Source organism: Scyliorhinus torazame, chromosome 11 (genome assembly GCF_047496885.1).
Source record: "Scyliorhinus torazame isolate Kashiwa2021f chromosome 11, sScyTor2.1, whole genome shotgun sequence".
Classification (NCBI taxonomy): Eukaryota; Metazoa; Chordata; class Chondrichthyes; order Carcharhiniformes; family Scyliorhinidae; genus Scyliorhinus; species Scyliorhinus torazame.
In genome coordinates, this window is record NC_092717.1 from 43,636,744 (window position 1) to 43,658,060 (window position 21,317).

The following is a 21,317-nucleotide window of genomic DNA, read 5'->3' on the forward strand; positions in this document are numbered from 1 at the left end:
TCCAGGGTTCCTGCACCATTTTGGATCAGGATGGGAATCTCCTCGCCTCACTGAAAATCTGGGCCCTTGTGTCTCCTATATCTGTTAGACCGTTTTGATTGGGAAGTCGGTCAATGGCAGGTTAATGAGGCTAAACCACGAGGAGTGAGAGGTCAGTGGGTCACTGAGTCTGCTGCTGAAAATAATATTTTTCTTCCCCCGTGAAGGCACTGAGTCTTGCTGGGGAATGGATCCAAAGGCATGGGAGCTCTTAAGTACCTCACATTTTCTATCCATGAGCCCGGTGTGAGTGTCGAAAGGCTATTTGAACACTGAGGAAATCGCATTTGCGGTTGATTCTGTCTTCTTCGCCCAATGCCCACACACATTCAGCAGGAATAATTAGCAAACAATCGGGAATGGGAACCTTGGCTGATTTTATTTGTCCTTTTCCGAAAGCAAGAGCTCTGAAACCAATTTTGGTGTGCCATGTGTGGCCTTGGCAGGAGCAGCTCACTCAGTTTGGAGCAAGCTAGAAAAACTGGCAGTCCAACCTGCGCGTGCTCCCCTCCCCCATCCCCTCACATTCTCCAATCCTTTGAGGGCTGGCAGCAAGGTAAAGGAAGCTTAAAAGCGAACTGGAATGCTGCTGAAAGATGCTTGGCTCTGGAGAGCAGCCAGAGGGTAGAGAAACCAACGGCCATTCTGCAGGTCCCATCTGCCAATTTCCAGTTTAACGTTGCCCACTCGACAGGAAACTGACCTTTTCTCATATAAATCTCTCCACCCTGAGGTCCTTCATACTGTTAGATGCGAGAGGTTGACGGGCGTATCTAACGCCAGGTTTGCAAGGGAACAAATTCTGGCAAATGCATTGTATGATACATTTCTCATAGATCTGCCCTGACACTTCAGGCAAATCTTTGACAGGCACAAAAATGGGATATGACACTGGGTCCCTGGCCCTTTCATAGTCCAGGTTCTGATTTTTAGGGCACGATGTGAATTTCAGGGCCAAGCTTTCTCTGAGACTCGCTAAATCGGCAGAATAAACAGTTCTGGGGAACTAACAGCCTTTCAGCTGTGCTTTTGGAACAAGCTGTTTTTTTGCTTTGCCAGGGCCAGTACATGAAAGCTGCACAGTGAGAAGCTGCCAGCTCATGAATTGTAAAATATTCTGTAATACAGGTTGCATGCTGAATTGCCCTGTGATGTGCAGACTTTGTGATAATGGGAACACTGCAGTAATGCTCCTTACAAAGGTGGTTTACGCCATTTTATGTTGTGACACTTCAGGACATTTCCAACAATAGTAAGGTGCAGACATGGCGATTTCTTAATTAAAATGTAATCCATGTGAAATAGCGGCTGTAAGGACTTGTAGGAATGCTGGTTTGCATTGTTCTCCCACCCCATCCCACATGTGAGCAGGTGCTTACACCGGTCAACGGGGTGTTCACTGAATACCAGCCCAAGTTACAACACGCAAGTGGGAGAAGTCTGAAATTCAGCCCTTAGTCTTGGTGGTCACAGGAAGTTATAAGCTATTCCAACTTCCATTTCAAAGTTGCGGACATTCCTTGAACTCCTTGATTAGATTACAGTCCCGGGTTCAGTAGCATGCAGCCAATATTAGCTTTTTATTACAGTATTATTCAACACATTCGTTGTCTCCAGAAATTCAATCGCATGTTGCAGAACAGCCCACAAAATCACATGGAAAGTCAATAAAGTGCAAAAAATTACAGGCGGCATGTGGCACTGTGGATAGCACTGGGACTGCGGCGCTGAGGACCCGGGTTCGAAACCCGGCCCTGGGACACTGTCCGTGTGGAGTTTGCACATTCTCCCCATGTCTGCGTGGGTTTCACCCCCACAACCCAAAGATGTGCAGGTTAGGTGGATTGGCCGCACTAAATTGCCCCTGAATTGGAAAATAAAATAATTGGGTACTCTAAATTTAAAGAAAAATAGAAAAAAGTGCAAAAAATTGTCAACACTGACAGATGGCATGTTCCACGAAAGCTGGCTGATGTTAACTTTCCAGTTGGTGTTGAAATTTTTCCATCCTTTTTCGAAGCAAGAAGAGCTGTACTGTGAACAGGGTAATTCTTTCTATGGCAAAACAATATTTTTAAGTGTGACCCCCCCCCCCCACTAGAGACCCCCTTCCCCTCCGTTAGAGTGACACCCACCAGAAATGCCCCATAAGAGAGACCCTCACCAGAGACCTCCCATTACAAAAACCCCTACCAAAGACCTCCCATAATAGAGACCCCCATCAGAGAACACCTCCCCCCCCCCCCCACGAAAGAAATACCCCCACCAGGAAGCCCTCCCCTTTTCCCATTACAGAGACTCCTGCCTAGAAGCCCCCCATTTCAGAGAACTTACCTGGAAGCCCCCCATTACAGAGAAGCCTGCCTGGATGCACCCCCCTCTCCCATATTACAGAGACGCCTGCCTCGGAAAAAAATCACTGCTTTAAAACTCACTTGTACAATACATCTGCTGGCTCAGGCGCAGAAATGCACCACCTGTACACTCCTGGAAAGAGAAAACCAGTCAGCTGTGTTTAAAACCCCTCAGATCTTTGATTTGCAAGCCATTCATTCATATCAATGTGAAATTGATTTGACTAGACTGTGGTAGCTGCTTCCACACACAGTACTGTCAGCCTGACAGTGCAGAAGAAGGCCTTTCGGCCTATCGGGCGAACATCGACCCTACGAAAGAGCTTCCAACTTAGACTCACTCTCCTGTCCCATCTCCTACCCCCACCTAACATCTTTGTACTGTGGGAGGAAACCGGAGCACCCAGATGAAACCCACGCAGACACGGGAAGAAAGTGCAAACTTCACACAGACAGTCACCCAAGCCGGAATTGAACCCGGGTCCCTGGCGCTGTGAAACAGCAGTGCTCACCGCTGTGCCACCATATAGTTGAAAGTAACACAGCAGATAGATTATAGAAACTAGGAGCAGGAGGAGGCCATTCGGCCCTTGAAGCCTGCTCCACCATTCAATATGATCGTGACTGATCCTCGATCTCAGTGTTATGTTCTCGCTTTCTCCCCCTACCCTTGGTGTCAGTAAAATCTCAAATATTAGGATGAATTCTCTGGTCCCCCAGCTGCAAGTTTCTTGGCGTGCATAGTTTGCTGGCAGGGGGATTCTCTCCTCCTGCCGCTTGTCAATGGGATTTGCCATTGAAGCCACCCCACACCACATTGCCAGGAAGTGTGATGCCAGCGGGAAAAGCAAATCCCAAAATTAGCCTAGTGAACCTTTGCTTCACTCCCTCTATGGCAGCTTTCTCCTTCAATCAGTAGGGAGAGCAAAACTGCACGCAGTACTCCAGGTGCGGTCTCACCAAGTCCATGTCTAATTGCAGTAAGACATCTCCACTTCTGAATTCAAATCCTCTTGCAATGAAGGCCAACATACCTTTGTCTTCCTAATTGCTTGCTGCACCTGCCTTGCCTCTCCACTTTAATTGAGTGGTGTACAAGAACGCCCAGATCCATTTGTACATCCACACTTCCCAATATATCACCATTTAGATAATACTCTACCTTTATGTGTTTCACACCCAAGTGTAAAAAGCCACATTGTACTGCACCTGACTTGTGTTTGCCCACTCACTCAACTTGTCTGAATCACCTTGAAACCTCCTTAAATTCTCAAAGCCGATTTGACGCCATCTCTGCTATTTTTAAATACCATTTTCCAGCCGGCTTTAACCTCGCCCAACTCTTCACGCAATAAACAGCATAAAGGAGCCCCCTCCTCCTGGTAACAGTGATACTTAAATAGAATCATGAACTGCTTACATATGGATTTCTCAATTATTTCTTCTGGCTATCGGTGCAATTCTATGTGTTTTTGGAGATTTCCCATACTTAGTTAAAGTTTGAAGAGTCTGCAGGGAGTGATCTGATTTGCACTGAAGCATTTCATTTTCTTTTGGAAGGTTTTGCGCAAAGAGAAGTCTCTTTGAGCTTCCTCTGGGGATTGAGCATGTTGAGAGGATGAATAAAGGTCGTGGAGAGCAGGAAAAGCTACTGGAGAAGGGCAGGGTGAAGGCAGAGAAGGTCTCTTAGCTGGAGGCCATAACTGTGTTGGGACTTTAGGGATCAATTTTCTTACTTCAACTTCTGAAAGGACTAAGGCATGAGATCTCTTCTGTTCACAAAAATGATTGTGGCTAAAATCTGCCAGCTCCTGCAGCCACAACTGCAACCTCAAAGCATGGCAATGACAGCATTACCAGTGACTGTCAACATGATTGTGGCACTTAACTTTTATGTGCCTGGCTCCTTCTTTGGATTTGGAATTGGATTTTGTTTATTGTCACGCGTACCAAGGTACAGTGAAAAGTATTTTTCTGCGAGCAGCTCAACAGATCATTAAGTACATGAAATGAAAATAAAATAAAAGAAAATACTTAATAGGGTAACACAAGGTACACAATGTAACTACATAGACACCGGCATTGGGTGAAGCATACAGAGGTGTAGTGTTAATGAGGTCAGTCCATAACAGGATCGTTTAGGAGTCTGGTAACAGCGGGGAAGAAGCTGTTTCTGAGTCTGTTCGTGCGTGTTCTCAGACTTTTGTACCTCCTGCCCGATGGAAGAAGTTGGAAGAGTGAGTAAGCTGGGGTGGGAGGGGTCTTTGATTATGCTGCCTGCTTTCCCCAGGCAGCGGGAGGTGTAGATGGAGTTAATGGATGGGAGGCAGGTCCGTGTGATGGACTGGACTGTGTTCAGGACTCTCTGAAATTTCTTGCGGTCTTGGGCCGAGCAGTTGCCATACCAGACTGTGATGCAGCCAGACAGGATGCTTTCTATGGTGCATCTGTAAACATTGGTAAGAGTTAATGTGGACATGCTGAATTTCCTTAGTTTCCTGAAGAAGTATAAGCGCTGTTGTGCTTTCTTGGTGGTAGCGTCAACGTGGGTGGACCAGGACAGATTTTTGGAAATGTGCACCCCTAGGAATTTGAAACTGCTAACCATCTCCACCTCGGCCCCGTTGATGCTGACAGGGGTGTGTACAGTACTTTGCTTCCTGAAGTCAATGACCAGCTCTTTAGTTTTGCTGGCATTGAGGGATAGATTGTTGTCGCTGCATCATTCCACTAGGTTCTCCATCTCCCTCCTGTATTCTGACTCTAAGCTGTAGCTGAAGATATAAGCAACGTCTCACAATTATAATGCATTTCTCCGTAGGGAACATCATTTATTTTCTCTGTTAGATACAATTGAATTGCATTCCCTCCTGCAAAAGAAAAATAGAGGGAGGACAACAATTGCTCGGGTTGAAGATTTCCTGTAGGTGCACGGTGTCATTGGCTGCAGAGACTTTGGGCGGGATTCTCCGTCCCGTCGAACCTGTTTTCTGGTGCGGCATGCCCCCGCCAGCAGCAGGATCCGCCGTTCCGCCAGCCGGCCATTGGGGTTTCCTGTTGTGGGCACCCCCACTCCGTCGGGAAATCCGCAGGCATGAGTGCGCTGCCGGCAGAGCAGAGTATCCCGCCGATGGAGTATCCAGTCCATTGCCTTTCATACCCCTCATGTAAATTTGACCAATTTCAAAAAGCAAATTCCTGAACAAATATTTCTCCACTCAGGGTTTTAAATCTTTGGAATTCTCTAACTCAGAGGGTTGTGTATGTTCAGTTGTTTTAGTGTATTCAAGGCTTCGATTGATAGTTTTGAACAGTGAAGGAGCCAAGGGATACAAGGAACGGACAGAAAAATGGATTTAAAATCAGCCATGGCTCTATTGAATGGCTTGATGGATGGCCCAGACCATTCCGCCTATTTATGTTCTTATGAGAAGAATTCCACTGATATAGTGTGCATCTGGTGTACAACCACTGTGTACAACCATTGTATGAGCCATGCCCGTCATCCCGGTAACAGTCACAATTCCACCATTTTGCGACAGTCCTCTGTACTACCTGCATTTGTCACAATACCAAAGTCAAAGATGAGCTACTGGGCAACGTTATCATAGATTATCATAGAATTTACAGTGCAGAAGGAGGCCATTCGGCCCATCGAGTCTGCACCGGCTCTTGGAAAGAGCACCCTACCCAAGGTCAACACCTCCACCCTATCCCCATAACCCAGTAACCCCACCCAACACTAAGGGCAATTTTGGACACTAAGGGCAATTTATCATGGCCAATCCACCTAGTTGTTCATGACTCCAATCTGGAACCCACACTTATGCACAACAGGCTTTCAATGAGACCCATTCTTCCACAAGGAACATTAGAGGTCACACTGTTGATGTCTGCAAACAAGTATTCCACTGCCTGCTCAAGTGGCTCTGCAATACCCAACCGAGTTGGGATAAAGATTTATACTGGTAGACTACAGGCTATCTCACCATTATGAGGGAAAAGTCCTTGACACCAATTATCTGGTGAGAAGCTGAGGAGGAAGGTGTGCACCAGGACAAGGAGGAAGAAGAAGGGACCGAGACAGCCTGGTTCATGAATGTTACCAAAAACTTCACCCACACTTCTCCATTCTCCAGCCATCTCACATGATGTTCCTCCATCACTAACCACCACACTGTCTTCTTTTCCACAGCACAAAAATAAAAACAACCAAAAAATGCACGGGTTAATCCAATTTTATTAATTCAATTGCTCCAGAGTATATACAAAAATAAACTCAGTAACCTTTTTCAGTCCCTCAGTTCTCATCTTCTATGTGCCTTGACCTATCCTAATGCTGTTAGGAGGCTCTTCCCCAATGGCTTCTACGTAGATGCGTTTCTTCAATCAAAGAGATTGCAGGTGACCTTTGTGACTCACCTTGAGCAGCTCTGGCTGTAGAGGACCCAGCTTTGGACTGCATCCTGGCTGCCTTGGATGTGGTCATCTGGGCTAGCTGACTAATAAGCAGCAGCAAGGGTAATGTCAGAGTGGGGGAGTGAGAGCCCAAATACAGCCTCTTCCTACTGATCTGTTGCAGAACATCTTGATGGATTGCTGTGGTGTACTATGAGCAGTAGTATCCAGAGCCATGATGTTGGTAGTCTGAACTTGCAAGGCAGTGGTTTGGGCTTTCACTTCAACCCCCGGATCTATGATGAAACTTGCCGATACTGCAGTGGAATCTTTTTCTGAAGCTACAACTTTGGCCATCGAATGTACCATCATACTGGGTTTCACAGGTGTGTTGGTGGAGATGACCATCCATTCCATGCTGAAAAGGATGAGTTTCAAGCTCTGCTCTAAGCTTTCTGCCTGGCTGCTGCTGGAGTTCTCCATGTTCCTTAACATTGAGCCCAGGCTCTCTGGCAGTGCACTAAGTATTTACTTACATACCCACATCAACCTTCTTCTGAAACCTGGTCGATTGAAGAGCTCACATGACTTCTCTGCAACAGAACTAGTACGGCCTCTCTCTCCAGCAAGCTAGCACCTATGCTATCCTAACCCCCACCTTGTCTCCTTTGCACTTGTGCTCAGTGTCTCACAATGTCCAGATCACCCTTTTATCCTCATGGCATATATGGCATTTCACACTCTGAGCTGCCAGCTGAGGATTTAAGACCAACTCATGGGCCCAATCTAACGGAAACGTTTCTGTGGCAGTTTTGCTGGGAGTTTCCTATCAGCTCTGCTGGTGAGTTTCCCGCCGCTACCTAACAACACCTTTTGGGCCCTGGGGAGTTTCTCACCTGTTTAGCCCAGAAAGAGTGTGATCGAACAGCCAGGCTGCACCTGAATAGCAGCTCTCTGCCACGCAGCGTGGCCAATAGAAGCCAGGAGGCTCTGCACCCAGGATCTACCCGGCTTGCAACGCCTCACGAAATCTAACGCAATCTCACAAGATGTTGTGATGTAATTCCCACCCATTGTGGCAGGATCATTTTTTGGCAAAACTGCATATTAAAGCGAGACTGCTAGTCTCACATTAATATGCAGTTACCCAGGGCGTTGGGATCTGTGTCTATCCCCTTTGCCTCGGAGACCTCGGTCGTGAGCCGTTCAGTACTGGTCTCCACAAATGGCGACCAGACGGATTGGCAGTTGTGGGGATCTCCCAGAAATTGGAGGTCCCCAGGTACATGCTCTTTGGGCAGGGTGGCACCCTGACACTGCCATCCTGGAACCCTGCAGAATTTGTTTACACAATTGTTCTGGGGAAAGTTAGTTTGTTTATTTTGTCAGATTTATGAGCTTCTGAAGAGGCTAAAGGTTTTTCAAGGACCAAGTCAAGTGATACTTGTTTATTTGGTTATGACACCCCGGATGTGTGCATGGTCAGTTCGAGCCCCACCGACCCCAGAGTCCCAACATAAGTGAATTAACCAATAACTTATGTATTTTCCTGAGATCTTTTACCCTTGACTGCTCTAATGAATTACAGGCACCAGGGTTTTAAGTAAATCATTAACAAACTGTTTATTTATAACAAGAGTAAAAAGTGTACATACAATGGAACAGTGGTCTACTAGTCATCCTTTTCCCCAAACTCCGACTCACCATCTACCCAGACACACATAGGACAACCATACAGTAGGAACAGGGAAGGTTCAAAATAACACGGATTAAGAAGTATGAGAGACTTGAGGATCTTCGCTACTCGGGTTAATGTCTTTGTAGGCAGTGATCCATTCAGAATGCAAGTTGTTGAACCATTGATTGGTTTGAATCTTCAAGCTAGGCCACTTAGGCCGAACTCTCAGGCTGTGGGATCACCTCTGAGGGCGCACTCTAACTTGTGTTGGGCTGATCCTTACCCATGGAAGATGCATTTCAGGCCTGCTCAGTTTCTGATCTGAGGTCAGCTTCAGCAGGCTCACCGACAGCTTGTCTCAGTCAAACAGAATATTAGAGCTGCAGTTTTCACGAGGCCTTCGAGTGGTCTGGTAACTTTAATGGGAGAGGAACTCGGAAAGTTCCCCCTCCTCAGCTCTATCTTCAGGCCTTGAGTACTCACTAACTGCTCTGTTTACCTGAAGGAAGTTCCAGCTAAGATTTGAGAGAGAATTCCCCTCTTCTGGGTCCCAGAAAAAACTGAAAGCAAAAACACAGAGAGGGATCAGCAGGACATTCTGGAATAATCCGGACCAATTGACATCAAGAATCTGCTTCGTCCCAGGATTGCAAGAGAGCTGATTAGTTGCTAGCCAAGTCTGTCAAGACGTCTCACCATTGTAGCAACATCCCCTGCTCCTGTTTTGTTTAATTAAAGGTGTCATCCCCAGCAATGCCCAGGTGCAGGAATTATAAGGGGAGGCGGAGGGGTAGTGGTCTTGTCACTGGACTAATAATCCAGAGACCCAGAGTAATGTTTTGGGGACCTGGGTTCGAATCCCACCAGGGCAGGTGGTGAAATTTGAGTCCAATAAAAATCTGGAATTAAAAGCCTAAAGACGATCATGAAACCGTTGTCAAATGTCGTTAAAACCCACCTGGTTCACTCGTGTCCTTTAGGGAAGGAAATCTGTCATCTTTACCTGTTCTGGCCTACATGGGACTCCAGACCCACAGCAATGTGGTTGACTCTTGAATGCCATCAAGGGATGTGTGGTAATACCAGGTATTGCAGTACCTGAGAGGTGAATGACCATTGGCTAGACCGAGGGGTCTACCATTGGATAATGTACATAGCCCCGCCCTGAGAGGCGGGGTATAAGAACCGATGCCGTCCCAGCAGCCTTCACTTTCTGTATCATCGCTGCTGGGTACAGTTCTAGCTGATTAAAGCCGGTTAGATATGTCTCCTCTTTGTCTCGAGAGTATTGATTGTGCATCAGGATGGGCAATAAATGCTGGCTCAACTAGCGACGCCCACATCCCATGAACGAATAAAGAATAAAAAAATAACAGCCAAAAGAACAGGATTTAAAACTAAAACAAGAGTCCAACAAGGATTCACAGGAGTTTTCCTTACAATTTTGACAGATGTATGAACATTTCAACAACTATAGGGCTTGTGAGTTCATTTATAAATTTAATATGTGTTATGTGTGGGTGAGTTGGGGTGGGGAGGGGGTAGAATGTGGTTGGTTTGGACGGTTATGGGAGTGAGGATGAGGGGGCTTTAACATTGATCTGAAGAACTGGGCCAATATCTCTGGGAACGGAGAGGGCCTTTTAACCTGGCTGCCTTGGCCTGCCTCTGTCCCTGGTGGCTGGCCCAACACCAGGCTGTCCAACCCTCTGAGAAGTGAAAATCCCAGCAGCTAGCACTGCATGAACAGAGGTGGAATCATGGTGTCAGGAAAATCCCCAACTACTGATTCCCACCCCCATGATAATCCGACCAGGTCAGTGTTCTGGAATATGATTGGGTGCCGTTTATCGTTAAATGGTGCGTGCAAGTGCTGAGCTGTGGGTGTCTGAGACTTGTAATAATACTTAGTGTGTGAGGATGAGCTAAACCGTATGAATTGAAAGCTTGAGTACTGATTGATATATATTGTTGGTAGGTGGATGCTGGGTAAATGGTTGAGGTTAGTGTAAAATTGGGGTGATATGTCATTTGAAGATGTGCTCACTGGCCTTGACAACTCGTGTGAGATTCTTAAACTTCTTCCAGCACCATAGCCATGTTCTCGGAGGGTTGGCAATTTGTTCCCAATGGCCCCCCAGCAGTTTCTGGTGGGTTTCCTGCCCCAGTGTTGTCCAAGGATTGTCTGCTTCTCTCCATCTCTCCCATGAAAACCTGCCTTACATTATTTGAAAACCTTGGTGCTCACACTCTCACATGCTCATCAATTCCTCAAAACAAAGCTCAGAATTTTCAAAGGAACTTACACCCACCACAACACACCTCCCCTTTAAGAGTTGCAAGCCGTCGTTCAAGGAATGCTGCAATTTCAGGCCCCTGCTGATGTGTGAAGCCAGTGAACAGTGTGGGGAGAATTGATTTCTCACAATAATCCTATAAAACAGCAGGCTGCACAAACATGCTGCCTGCAGCACCATGAAGACCCATTGGTTTAATCATTCATGAGGATGAGGCAACTTAGCTCCAAATGACTGGCACATCACCTGCACCCAAGGTCTCTTGATTTCACGTCTGCTGGTTGCTTTTTTTCCTTTTTTTTTAAATTTAGAGTACACAATTATTTTTTTCCAATTAAGGGGCAATTTAGCGTGACCAATCCACCTAGCCTGCACATCTTTGGGTTGCTGGGGCGAAACCCACACAAACACGGGGAGAATGTGCAAACTCCACACGGACAGTGACCCACACAGACAGTGACCCAGAGCCGGGATCGAACCTGGGACCTACGTGCTGCCCTCGCATGCTGGTTTCTATCTAACCCACAAGCCATTGTTCTTCAAACATGCATTACAATGTTTTTAAAAAGTGAACTATTTTGCTGATGATCACTTCAGATGCATAGCTATCTGAATATAGCTATTTACAAAGCTCTCAATTTAACCACCGCGTCGGGCCCGGCTTGGATCCAGTTAGATAACGGGAAAGGCCAAAATCGAGATTCATGCCGGGCGCGAATCAGTTGCTATCTAATGTTGCTGGCAGGGGTCTAGGGGCTCCTGATGTGACAGAGGGTGAGTGTGTGAACGAGGTTCTTTAGCATAGCTGACTTGCTGGATAGCACTCAGAGGGTCCAGGATGATGCCTGAGCTGATTATCAGTCTCTCTCCATCTCCAGTTCCATAGAGATACCAAAATGGATGGCGGCATCGGTCCCGCAGAGGACACCCTCGCGGTGCTGGAGGCAGCCCAGGCTGCCAGATGCTGGAGGAGGCAGCAGCGTCGACATAGGCTGAAGGCAGCACCCATGTGCAGCGGACCGCCGTACACCCTGAAGACCTGGCCCCCATCAGACCGAGGAGGAACCCAGAAGGCGACTCCAGCGATGACTCAAGGTGTACAGGCATCTTTGGTCTTTTGAGGAGATGACGGACACCATGTGCCTCAGGAGACTCTATCTCAACAAAGAGACAGTGCGGTGCCTGTGCCACGTCCTTGAGAACGTGGCACCCCATGGAAGAGGAGGAAACCTGCTCCTAGTGGCTGTGAAGGTCAGCGCAGCTCTGAACTTCTATGCAACCGGTTCATTGCAGGGCTTGAGCTGGACTTGAGCGGCATACCACAAGCTACAGCTCACAAGTGCTTCTGTAAGGTCATGGATGTCCTGTATACACCTGCAGCTGACTATATTAACTTTGAGTCGGACCAAACCCACCAAAATGCCCAGGCTGCAGGATTCTTCACCATCGCTGGGATGCCCAGGTCCAGGGGGTAATTGATGGCACGCATGTCGGCTTGCGTGCACCAGGGTATCAGGGAGTGCCCTTCATTAACTGGAGATGGTTCCACTCACTGAATGTACAACTCGTGTGCGACCATCACCTCTGGATCCTGCGTGTTTGTGCACACTTCCATGGGTTGGTTCTTGGGGGATAAGGGGTAACCGCTAAGGACCTGGCTGATGACACCAGCGTGGAGACCATAAACTGAGGAGGAGACCTGATTTAACAAGGCCCATCGTGCCACCTGTGTTATCATTAAGCCGTGCATCGGGATGCTCAAAATGCGTTTCCGATGCCTGGATTGCTCTGGTGGTTCACTGCAGTCCAAACCTCAGAGGGTCTCCCGCTTTGTGGTGGTCTGCTGTGCCCTCCACAATTTGGCATAGCAGCGGGGTGAGATTACGGATTACGGAGGAGGAGGGACATTTGGCACCATCTGAGGAGGAGGAGGCGGACCAGGAGGGGATGGAGGTTAGAGCTTGGGTTGACCCGCAAGAGAAGCAGGAGGACGGAGGACTGGTGGCAGCGAGGGTCCGGTATGTCCAGAGGACCAGGAAGGCCCTCACCCTCGCCCGCTTCTCATAGGATGAGGCTTTGTCCGTCAGCTCATCCCCTCCACCCCCATTTCCCTCTTTCCCCCGCAATTCCCCATCTTCAACCCCCTCCTGCCATTTCCCTCCTTCCACCCCAATCTACCCCATTTCCCTCCTTCCTCCCCAAACCCCCGTTAATCTCGCCTCCCCCCATTTCCCTCCTTCCCCGCTCCGTCCCCAATTCCCCCATCCTCTCCCCACCCCTCCCTCATCCGCCCCGACTACCCTGTTCCATCCTCCAAGAATCTGTGTTAGATGACCCCAGGGTGATGGGTCTGTATTGGCACTGTCAGTGGGTCAATATACAAGGCAGGAGAGTGATAACCATTGGCAGTAAGGTTAGCTCTGGTGCTCTTCACTTTATGCCAAACTCTGAGTCCTGTCTTTCTGCTGACAGCGCACTCACACCCATTCTCTGAATAGGCTCTGCATTTGGGGCATTTCATCTTGGAGCACTGTGCCCAGGGGGTGGGGGCGTGGAGGGCAATAGGGGGTGGGGATGATGGCAGACCAGCTGTGAGGATTAACATGACAGAGTCTTCACATGTATCAGGTGTAACACATTTTAATAGTGAACATTGGACATTTCCATTTCCCCTAGCTACACAAAGTGATCAACCAGTGCTCACTCAGTGCTCCTCAATCTTTGTGATCTAATGTACTCTAGTGCTACATCGAGGTGTGTCCTCAGGATGCATATCAGAGATGGAGGGAACCAGGAGCCTGCTGCTTTTCATGGTCTGTGGCCTTTGATGTCTTGGTGGACGTCCTCTGGAGAGCCTGGAGCTAGAGGGCTCCAACCAACTTACCGGTGTCAATGGCTTTGCCGTGCCACCCTATTCTGCCCGGTGCCCTTGAGGTGCGCTGATGTCAGGAGGGGGCCATTCAAAAGAACTGGAGACCGTCATCGTCTCCTTGGTGGCAGGCCCGTGTTAGCCTCCAGCTCTTCCTCCTTCCTGATGGTGCCCATAGGATCCTGGAGGTCTACCTGGGTTGGAGGGGCAGCTGGAGTGAGCTGTAGAGGCCTCTGCATCATCTGGCTCTGCCAGTCCTGGTGTCTCCCTGTTGTCTGCACTGCCTTCAGCGATGGTCCTCCGTACTGGCCACGCTCTGCCGTGCCCTGACAAAGTTCACCTGTGTCTGGGACATGTCCCTCAGCAACTCTGGACCATGCTCTGCAGTGCATTGGCAATGTCCACCTGCGTATGGGACATGTCCCTCAGCGACTGAGACATGATGTTAAGGCCCTCAGCCATGGTCGTCACAAACTGAGCCATGCCTTGGACACTACCATTCAAAACGCTCACCTAATTCTGCAGACTTTCCACTGTGGTCACCACCTTAGCAATGTTGCCCTCGGTGCCACGCATTGTTGGTACCATCTGCACCCGTAGTCTTTGGGACTCCTCCAATCGGCTATGCACTCCCTGGAATATCGCTGACATCCCCTCCTGAATCTCACAACTGTGTCCTAGCATCTGTATCAGCTCTGGGATAAACGTGTCCAGAGGTTCTGCATCGGACTTGGACTCAGCTGAGTCCCGCGATCCAGCAGACCTCCGACTGCTGTCTCCCTTGGATGTTCTCCGCCTGATGTGCATCCGCAACTGTGTGTTGCTCACCAGATTGTGCCCCAGAAGTCTGTCCATTAATGTTGCCCACCGAGGTGTGTGTCTCTGCGCTGGTGGAAGGTGCCCCCCCCCCGCTCCGTCTTGGCTCTTACACGCTCATTATGGGCCATAGTCTCCTGCAGGGGGAAAAGAGAGGGCATTGTGAGCCATACGCTTGATGGATCAGGGGGCTCTATAGCAGGTGGCATGTGTGGGCACTGCAAGTGGACATTAAGGGTGCCAGGGAGTGCTGAGAAACAATCAGGAAGATTGGATGTGGGGAGGGTACAAGGTGTCAGCAGTGATTTGTGCGGAGTGGGGGGGCGATGGAGGTGGTTGGGATTTTGAGGGGTGGCAGGTGGAACTGATGCCAGGAGAGAGTTGGTAACTTACCCTTGCAGCTCGGAGGAGATCGTTGGTCTTCTTCCAACACTGGACACTGGTCATGCTGCCCCTCCCGGGTTGGTATTGGTGACCCTGCTGCTGGCTCTCTGGCCACCTCGGGGAACAGGATGCCCCGTCTCTCATCCACTGCGTCCAGATGCCATCCCAGGCCAGCATCCCTAAAGCGAGGAGCAGGTCTGTGCGCTGCCATGCTTGTGTGTTGATTGGGAGTGCGTGGCGAGGGGGCGTTTAAAAGCAGCTCCCTCTTGTTGGGGCGAGATGCTGAGGCACGAATTTGCCGAATCAGATATAGGCAGCCAGTAATCTCGTGGGGGCTCATTTGCGGCACTAAGTGCCGTTAAATATGGGCCGCGATCTCGCCAAAGCAGCTGTTGAGAAACACCCCGCCAATCGCACCCAAAATTTTCCATTAAATCGCCCCCAAAGTCTCCCAATGTGATAATGACTTCTGTGTTCTTTTTAACTGATTTATGCATCATCTCCCAGTGTGATTCCTTCTTAAAATACATCATATTAGCACACATTCAGTGATCAGGAATCATTGGCCTGGTTTTTCTACTGTATGCTATACTAGCGTCATCAAAAGAATACTCTGCTTTTGCTGCAGCTCTCTTGCCCTCCTAATGGTCAGCTCGCTAGCATGTAAGCAATATTTATTGACTCTTTGCGGGCACAAAAATGGGGAGAGGATGTTGGACTGGATGAAGACATGGACCTGAATTTTTAGGATCTGGAAGGTCTGCAGGGAACACATCTCTACCAACCCTGACACACCTGCTGCCATTTCCTGCTTGAGCAAGCATTGATTGGCAGAAGGTGGGACTTCACCTTGGAGTGTTGCCGGCCAATGTGGTTGGCCGACAGCTCTCCAGGTACAGCGTTGCAGTGGCCAGAAAAGACACGGCAGCAGCTCAGGAAGCTGGAGTGAAGGTAAGTGGCAGGGGACGGGGAGGGGAGGGCAGGGGACGCATGAGCTGCTTGGGGTCCCGGGGATAGGCTGGGGAGGGGGGATCCAGAGGTCTCCTGGCCTTGAGAGGAGAGCACCCGCATGCAAAGGGAACTTGTGATGGAGGGACCCCCTCCCTCCCTGTCCAACCCCACCTCATTCCCGCCCGATATGTAGCTATGGTCATTTTCCTGCTTCGCCCTCCAATCTGTCAGCCTGCCAGCCTATAAATTGTGTGGGAAGAGGACCTTGGGTGGCAATTAATTGGCAACTGAAGGTCTTTATTTGGGGCAAGGGCAGGCTGCCTCCCCAAGCCCCCGCAAACCATAAAACTGATCTGGTTCCAGGCAGGTGGGATCCTGGAGGAATTTTCCCCACTTAATAAGCTCTCCATCCCCAATTTTTTGCCAGTTTGTGCAGTACAAAATGGTTTTATGAGATCAGAGCAAGGAACCTGTGAAAACAGATTAGAAAGTCAAAGTTTAAATGGTCTGAATAATTTGAACTTTTTGTTTTTCTTTTTCTTTTGTTGTATTCAAGTTGTAAATCCCTCCCAGTGTTCCGATTTCTGCAGATACAGCGGTTTCTGTGGTCAAAAGGCAAATAGGTGGGCAGAGGGGATCTGCTCTTGGGTCTCACCCAGTGACATTGCTGAGCTCACATCTGAGGTTTGTGGTGAGAATTCCCATTCCAGTGTATAACCTCCTCTCCGGGTCACCCACTTCACGCTCAGCTACTTTTTGCAGCTCTGTGGTTGAATTCCGTATCTCAGTTTCACACTAACTCAATCTCCACAACATTTTTATCAAGTGTTGAATGTATTTTTAAGCAATTCGTCTCGTGGCTATTTCAAAACAAAAAATGCAGTTGCCAAAGAATAGGGCAGTGAAGAAATGTCAGTATACTTATATCCATTGAACACATAAATTCTTTGTTGTGTACAGATTATATGCTATTGAATTCTGAGAGATAACAATTTAAATAGATGTAAGTAAAGCATTGCATTTTATAGGTAATGATGAAAATGAGCCAGTCACCTTGTCAGTCGGGTCCAAGTGACAACTGAAACCGTGCATGAAATATGTTATGACTGTTACTTTAAACAACGATTGGATTTCAGCCTCAAACTCAGCCCCTTTTATGAGGTAAACCGACGCAATGCGGCCTGGAACCTCCTCGGAGGCTTCACCAGCATGGGCGAGATTTTCTGGCGGTTCTTGCCGGCGTGATCAACTTGATTTACCGACGGCACACCCCTGCCTCAGGGTTGATTGGGAAATCCCATTGGCAGCGGCGGGACCCGAAAATCTCACCGCTGGCCAGTGGCGGGCTGCCTCCCTCCGGCGGGAATAACGCCGCTTGGAGACCAGAGAATCTCGCCCCGTGACTTTGCCATCAAAACAGCAGAAAACCATTATGCTACAGCGGGCAGTTCCTGATAACGCACAGAGCAATAGTAGGCATGATTCCATGTGCTCAGTGGACAGTTGTATACTCCGGTAAAGAGCAGTAGACAGGCAACACATTAGGCACTTCATTCAAGTGTGTCTCCCCATTAGAATGACATATAATAATTGATTATGATTACCAGTAATTATAATTCATAATATTAAATATTTAAGGTGATGAATATTGATGCAGGACATAGAAAAGGTAATTACACGGTGAAGGATAGGTCCCTGAATAAAGTGATTATTGTAACGACAAAGGGAGTCTGGCGGGTTCACGGAAAATGTTTATTCAGCTTTACAGGGGCACATACATCGGGTCCATAGTTTTTTTAAAGAAATTTTTAAAGTACCCAATTCATTTTTTCCAATAAGGGGCAATTTAGCGTGGCCAATCCACCTAGCCTGCACATCTTTGTGTTGTGGGGGCGAAACCCACGCAAACACGGGGAGAATGTGCAAACTCCACACAGACAGCGACCCAGAGCCGATATCGAACCTGGGACCTCGGCGCCGTGAGACTGCAGTGCTAACCACTGAGCCACCGTGCTGCCCTTATCGGGTCCATAGTTACACATGACCAAATCCTTACTCCTTTTTGTCGGCCACTACAGAGGCCGACCTATTATACAAATGCTGGTTAATACCTGGTCCAATCAGAACAAGGGAACAATCATCCCCAGCCCATGCATGTCACATGCAGGTTATTACAGAGATGAAGGAATTGGTGTGCTCGTTGAAGATTTGGTACAAGCGCTCCCACGCTGTATGGTAGCCAGTTGCCAAAACAAATAAAATGTTATGTTCTGTATATAAATCCATGAAATAGGTAATCATTGGACTTAGTAACTCATAATTAAACCTAGGATTTCATCATCATATTTAATCTTTGTCATCCCGTAACGAAACAGGGAACTAATGAAAGCGTTCAAATAAAGGCAGAAAGAGTGGTACTAGGCCTTAAGTGAGTGAGACTAAGGAAGCTCAATCTATTTTCATTGAAAGAAGAAAATGAAGACATGATCCATGCCATTAATTTGAATGGCAATCAATAGTACAGATGTGGAGATCGTGAAGATTTTTGCACAAAACAGGGAGAAATCAAGAAGTTCCATGCAGAGCTCCAATGGCAAAGATTCACGCAGGTAATGAGTTCTGCAACAGTGTCTGTTTCCTCGAGGCAACAGTTCAAGTGCAGTAATCCTCATTTTAATGACTGATTATTTGTTTTAACTTAAGTTAAACATGCTGCCCATTATTTTTCAATCCTCTCTATGCTCCTGAAGTAACCATAGGTATGTATTTTGAGACATCTGTCCTCAGCACAGTCAGCTCTGGCTCCACAACATCAAAAGATAATTATTTATGTATATTAGTTTATCACTATAATTAATTTGAATTATTAATGTATTTAATCCAATTAAACTAAAGGCCCCAGTGATGGGAGTTCATAATAGAAAAATGTGAAGTCATCCAATTTGGATCCAAGGAAGAGATAATTCAGAAGCTTCTATTAAATGGTGAAAACTAGGAGCAGAGATGGAGCAGTGTGACCTACGGGTCCAAGTCGTGGTTGACAGGTACAAAAATTAATTACAAAGGCCAATGGAAAGTTGACCTTTATCTCAAGGCACTGGAATATAAGGGAGTGGAAGTTATGTTGCAATTATGTAAAGATCTGGTTAAATCTCATTTAGTGTACTGTGTGTATTCAGTTCCAGGTACGTCGGAAGGAGAAATTGGTATTTGAGGGTGTGCAAAACAGGTTCACCAGAATGATCGTAGGACAAAATCGGTTAATTTACAAGGGCAGCTTGAACAGACTAGGCTTCTATTCCCTTGAGAACAAAAATTTAAGGGGTAATCTAATTGAGGTCTTTGAAATTATTTAAACAATTGACAATGTAAGGAGAGAGAACTGTCTCCTATCATGGGGGAGATCAAGCAGCCATAACCTTAACATTAAAGCGAGCGTTAATATCAGGAAACATGTCAATTGAAAATTTCAAAATTGAGATTAATAGATTTTTGTTAGTCAAGCGGGTGAAGGCTTGTTAAAATGCAGATCTCCTCAGATCTAATTGAACAGCATAACAGATTTGACGGCTTAAATGGTTTGCTCTTGTTCTTATGTTAATTTGAGCTAAACACAGCTCAACAAGCAACTCCTTGGCACACCATGTGGACAATGGTATAAATTGTGTTGGGGCAGTGAGTAGGACAGGGAAACCTGAAAGTCCGTCATGTGTCAAAATAACACAGCGCCACTAGTGTATCTGACAACTTAATCCCGATTAACCATGTTACACAATATAGTAGCCTAATTTAAGTTGTTAATTTGTGCTATTTTATAGTGTTGGTAACAGGATGATACAGCTACTGATTTTGGAGAACATAGCGACAAGTTATTATGCAGTCACACTGCTTCAATTGGTGTCAGTCATATCTCATTTAGCCCAACAATATATTAGATGTGAACACATCCTACTGGGTTTGTATGAACATAGAACACAAAACATACAGTGCAGAAGGAGACCATTCAGCCCATCGAGTCTGCACCGACCCATTTAAGCCCTCACTTCCACCCTATCCCCGTAACCCAATAACCCCTCCTAACCTTTTTGGTCACTAAGGGTAATTTAGTATGGCCAATCTACCTAACCTGCACGTCTTTGGACTGTGGGAGGAAACCGGAGCACCCGGAGGAAACCCACGCAGACATGGGGAGAACGTGCAGACTCCACACAGACAGTGACCCAGCAGGGAATCGAACCTGGAACCCTGGCGCTGTGAAGCCACAGTGTTAGCCACTTGTGCTACCGTGCTCTGACATTCACATGTTATGTTTCAATTAACCTAAATTTCCATTGCTCCAGAAGCTGAGACCTTTCTGGCCAATTTAATTGTTCAAGTTAGTTATTCACTTTGAGTAAGTTTCCTGTATGCACCCTATAACTTGGTATAGCTCAAGCACACACTTGTCAGTTATCTAATGACTAGACATTAACTCCATACATATCTCAGGCAACAACCATCTCCAACTAGAGGGAATCTAAACATCGCCCCTTGACATTCAATCGCATTACCATTGCTGAATCCCCCAATATCAATGTTGTGGGCATTACCTTTCAAAGACTAGCCATATAAGTACTGTGGCTACAAGAGCCGGTTGGAGGCTGGGAATTCTGCAGAGAGTAACTCACCTCCTGACTTCTCCAATCCTGCCCACTACCTACAAGGCACAAGTCAGGGGTTTCATGGAATTCTCTCCACTTGCCCCGATGAGTGTAGCTCCAAAAACACTCGCGAAGCTCGACACCACCCAGGACAAAGATGCCTATTTGATTGGCACCCCATCCACAAACAAAAATATTCACTTCCTCCACCACCGACGCACAGTGACAGCAGCGTGTACTCTCTACAAGATGTACCAAAGCAACTCATCTAGGCTCATCTGACAGCACTTCCAACCTGTGACCTCTACCACCTAGAAGGTCAAGGGAAGCAGATGCATGGGAACATCACCACCTGCAAATCCATCTCCAAGTCACACACCATCCTGACTTGAAACTACAGTGTTACTTTACTATTGCTGGATCCAAATTCTGGAACTTCCTTCCACGGCAGCATACGTGCCACCCTCATCTAACTGGACAAGCTAACACAAAGTTTATAGAAACAAAAATCTATGTCATTGAAGGAGGCCACTCGATCTGTGGTATCTATGCTGACCAGACAATGGTTATCTAGCCTAATCCAACTTTCCAGTTATAGTCCACAGTCTTGTACTCTGAATTCTGAACGTACACCTTCGATTCTATAAATTTTGTCTCTTACAAATCTGGATTTAGGAGTGCTCTTGTGTAGTGAGGAAGTACATACTAAATAAATTGCACTCGTTCATAGAGAAGCCATGCAATTACTAAGGGCAGTATTTTTAAGCCCACACAATGCCGATGTAACATCCAGTACCACATTAGCAATTATCTTAAAGAACAGTGAGCAGGAAAAGAAGGTGAACCAGGAAAGATTCAGCAGTGCCCTGTGTAGAAGGGTGTCACTGTGCT

General features: G+C 47.3%; 1 protein-coding gene across 32 annotated transcripts in view; it reads left to right on the forward strand.

Annotated features, from left to right (window-relative positions):
* rims2a (regulating synaptic membrane exocytosis 2a) overlaps positions 1 to 21,317 on the forward strand; it is a 1,580,193-nt gene that overhangs the window by 1,519,251 nt on the left and 39,625 nt on the right. The gene's annotated exons all lie outside the window — the stretch shown is intronic.